The 4,749-nt window shown below is 35.1% G+C and overlaps 1 long non-coding RNA gene across 1 annotated transcript; it reads right to left on the bottom strand.

Moving 5' to 3' along the window:
- Positions 1-3,286: 3,286 nt before the first annotated feature.
- Positions 3,287-4,141, bottom strand: LOC146745894 (uncharacterized). Its single transcript, XR_014929547.1, has 2 exons — positions 3,951-4,141; positions 3,287-3,470 (listed from the first exon to the last, which is right to left on the bottom strand). It is a non-coding gene; the product is annotated as an uncharacterized LOC146745894 (long non-coding RNA).
- Between the last annotated feature and the right edge of the window lie 608 nt (positions 4,142-4,749).

Consider the following 4,749-nt stretch of genomic DNA (forward strand, 5'->3'; position numbering starts at 1 on the left):
TTTTTCTTGGCGTGTTAAACGTTTACAGAGATTTTTTTCGGCATGGGAATTCACTACTTGTTAACACCATTGATGAGCCATTATTTTGTGACAAAGAATTGTATTTCAAAACCCAGACCCCATCATCTCCGCCTTATCTCTCTTTGTATGAATTTGAAACAAGAAGATCTAACGAAGTAGATTTGACAGATCCCCAGTGTGATAGTTACATTTATTTTTGAAAGTCGAAAAAAAAACATAGAATAAATAAAATATCACGACTACATAATACGAATAGTGAGCAAACTACATACAGGTGTAAAATTTGATATGAGTCACGTGTTCTTCAATAATTATGTCAATGATCTAACTAATTCACTGAAAGATGATTCCACGCAATCAATCATGTTCAACAAAATAATAATAAAGTTAATTCTCTGTTTTATGCAGAAAATATTATCTTAATATCACAAACAAATAAAGGTCTACAGCATTCAATGAACATTTCAAAGAAATGTTGCCAAAAATGAAAACTCGAAGTAAATTTATTGCAAACCAAAATTATAATTATTAAACAAGCAGCCTATCGGCTGAGATAGCTCCGCTAGTAGCAATGCACATTTCAATTAAAGAACTGAAGACATCATTAGAAAATGAACCATATGTATAGTATCAAAGCAGTTTTTAACAAGAAGTCGAAAATATCACTTTCTACCAAAAATGACAAAAATATTCACCAAAATTAAAGAATCGAAGATATCATCACGAAATGAACAAATCTGAGAGAGGTACACATAGAGTACCTATATATGTAATATCAAAGCAATTGCACTTGCGGTTTTTAACAAGAAGTCGAAAATATCACTTTTTACCAAAAATGACAAAAATATTCACCAAAATTAGAGAATTAAAGATATCATTACAAAATGAACAAATCTGAGAGAGGTCCACATGTAGTACCTATATATGTAATATCAAAGCAATTACACTTGCGGTTTTTAACAAGAAGTCGAAAATATCACTTTTTACCTGAAATGACAAAAATATTCACCAAAATTAGAGAATTGAAGATATCAACATGAAATGAACAAACCTAAGAGAGGTCTACCCAAGGTACATATACACCAAGTATCAAAGCATTCAGGCTTGTAGTTTTCAAGAAGAAGTCGAAAAAGTAAAACATTGACACGGACGACGGACGACGACGACGGACAATCATTCATATGATAAGCTTCGCTCGACAAAGTCGACAGCGGAGCTAAAAAAGGGCGCTTGAGAAATAGTGACACATTTACATTCCATCACATTACGTGTAATTGCACTGGCGGACCCAGAAATTCGGTAAGAAGGACGCTCTTATTGACGTGGGCTGGGTTTGTCAATCGATTTTTCATTTTTTGCGGGCTGAAGGGGGGGGGCTGGCGCGCCTCCCCTAAATCCGCACGTGAATTGTGTTCTCTCATATAGCTATCTTAGTGTAATCATAGACCTTAGAAAGAGAGGGACAGGCAACTACATCATTTTTTTTTGTTTTAACCTGGGTTACAATCCTCCAAATAATCTCACAATCCTATTAACGAATAAACAACCATCTGTTTATTTGTACTGTCGGCCGCACTTGTGAAATCGCGCAAAACGCGTGAGTTTCTCTGCGTGACTACTGAAGCGACGGTCATGAATATGTAATACACGTTTCCAAATAGTTTAAAAAATTCAAATTTTCTACTTTTTTTAAAGCAAGTAATCAAACTAAAATACCCAAATTATTTAGTAAACGCAATAATTTGAACAAGGTCTATGGTGTAATCATGGACCATAAGGTCTATAGCGTAACCATGGACGCATTAACACAAGATGAACCACTGAGTTAAGAGGATTAAAAAACACTCGAGAATGTTTACTTTTGGTGTTATAATGTGTTAAAATCCACTTCAATCCTTGTCTGACCATGGACGTTACGGTCTTACCAACAAACATACAGATAAACACCGACCCTCAACCGTTGAGAGACGGTGAGATAAAACACGATACAACAAGATCAACGTAATTGGAAGCGCCATGTCGTCATTAAAATGGCTGTGTACATCACGTGAAAAAATATTATATCTTCCAATTTCACTGCACGGTGTTAGTATGTCCATGGTGTAACTATACAATCTTAGACTAATGGCAAATTAGTGACACAATAAAATAACTTGGCAGACAAAGCCACCAGGTCTATGTATACAATGTTAAAACCAATACCAAAGGAATTGACTGCAAAACACCTAATACACCTATTTAGGACTTGTTTAAAACCAATATTATTATACGGATCAGATACACGGTGTTTTGAAATTCTAGAAAATAATAAGTGGGACACAACAACAATTGAAAAAAAAAAACATCTGAAATTTTGTAGACATATTCTAGGATTGAATCAATTCTCCACAAATGTAGACTGTAGAAAAGAATTAGGTGAACTATCATTGAACTGAGAGTCAGAATCCAATGAAGCATTCGGCAAGCATCAAAGAACTTCAATTAACTAAGTATGGAGCATTTAACTGCACTTGTACATGATTATTAAATGATCCAAGTACGCTCTGACATGGTGTGTAGGTCCTTTACTGAAACGTAAACTTCTAAATATTGTAAGCGAAGTGGTCTAAACAACCCCGATTTGATAGAGCAGCTGTCAGAAACCCGACTACCCAGTGAAAACGATCAACGGACTGCATTACTAGTTTCTGAAATTGGACACAACTCCCGTAAAACAGTCACTAGATTCATATTATATGTGGTGTTATTCTACTGTTTAATAAACACATAGTGTCCCAGAAATCACTTACTAGTGCTAGTACTCCAAATACCAAGCCACACATGCACTCGCCGACAATTAACACGAACTCAAGTTGCATGTGTTGACGGACGGTACTTATGCATAACAATAACACGACAAATCAGTTGTCACAGTGTCAACGTGGGGGTCAATCTGATTAAAATCTGATGTAGTGTACGGGCTTTAATTATTTTGGCTATAAACTTATTTTAATTTAATTTGTTATTACTTTTGTTATTAATTCCTTTTTATTTTATTATTATTTTACTTTGATTTTGATTTTGTGTTTTTTTTTTTAATTCCGCCCTACATACATCTGATCCGACGCCTATGTAAGTCCCGTTCAAATCTCGCGTAAGTAACAGCCAATCACAGCCCCCCTTTTATACAGGCTGTCGGTTGGCTACTTTTCAGTGTAGCGATACTCTACGGGTAATCTTTCTGTACATTATATTTTGCCCACTTGAATAAACCATTAATAGAAAATTGCTAGTATATTTTTATTTACAAAAGAAATTCCACAGCATTTTACAATTATTGACATTACATTGAATACTTTTTTCACTTCCAACAAATGTGTACACTTCCAGATACATCTTCGCCAGCCAACTTGAAGGTTCGTTCATTCAGTCATCGCTTCAATTTTACATCAAACACTGAGCATAATTATCTAGAATGGAAGCAAAAAAATAAGTAAATCGTAATGATTAGAACACTGTAAACAGCTATAGTAAACAATGCAAACTGATTTTACATTGTATAACGGTCACCGGCCCACGGCATCGACGCAGAAAATTGGAGCAAACAAGTATTTCCTGATCAATTGCGATGTGTTCCAAATAAAAAATATTTTATTCCAGCCCAAATCAGCTTAATTACTTTATTGTTATTGTATAATGTACAAAATGTTGATACATTTTGATGAATATTTACAGCTACGGCTTCAATATCGTAGACGATTTTGGTCCGATCGTCAACAAAACATCACCCGTCTCCAGGGCAAGCGACTGGAAAAGACACCGGTGTTCGGTGGAACTAAAATCGTCACTCCCAGAATAACTACGCAAAATAACGATCTAAACTCGAACCATTCGAGCCACAATAATAACATAAAAATGACTTTCGTTGCATTTGACAATGATAAACTTACCGAAAAGCCATGTTATTCTCGGTCGCTAACGTCGGTATAATCCGCCATTTTATTTGAGTGTGTTTGCCCGGTGACGTCACCATGTGCGCTATAGAAGGAGGTCTGTGATTCGTTGACTAAAATCGTCGATAGTGGGTCTCGTTGAAATCTCGTTACATAGGCGTCGGATCAGATGTAGGTAGGGCGGAATTAAAAAAAAAATCTCAAAATCAAAATAAAATAATAATTTTAAAAGGCATTAATAACAAAAGTAATAAAAAATTAAATTAAAATAAGTTTATAGCCAAAATAATTAAAGCCCGTACACTACATGAGATTTTAATCAGATTGCGTGGGGGTAAACTTGTCTCCACGACGACCGGGAGGATAATCATAATTTAATATTGAGTAAACAGTTTATGCATAAAGCACAAAAAGAAAGTTGGTGTTATTTTCCCGCGACCCCTGTTCCACCTTCAATCTTCGGTCCCCCGGTGCGCTGGAATTCCACAACATTTACTTCAGGCACGGCTTTCTTGGTAATGAACCGTTGCAGATATATGAGCGCCCTCAGGCGAGTTGTGCCATCTAATGTCAGTCCTCCTAGTCCATGTTTGATTTTAAAGTGAACCATAAACAAAACAAAATTTTATTTAATTATCAACTTTATATAAAGATAATTATAAATTTATAATATGGGTATTTGTCTTAATAGTTAATATATATTTGATTCCTTCATTAAGTAATTATTATTTTATATTGTATTTCCGGAGGGAGGAAGCAAAGTGATATTAAAACCAGCATTGGGTCTGTGGATCGT

The sequence above is a fragment of the Saccoglossus kowalevskii genome, chromosome 5 (assembly GCF_978046115.1).
Source record: "Saccoglossus kowalevskii chromosome 5, keSacKowa6.1, whole genome shotgun sequence".
Taxonomy (NCBI): domain Eukaryota; kingdom Metazoa; phylum Hemichordata; class Enteropneusta; family Harrimaniidae; genus Saccoglossus; species Saccoglossus kowalevskii.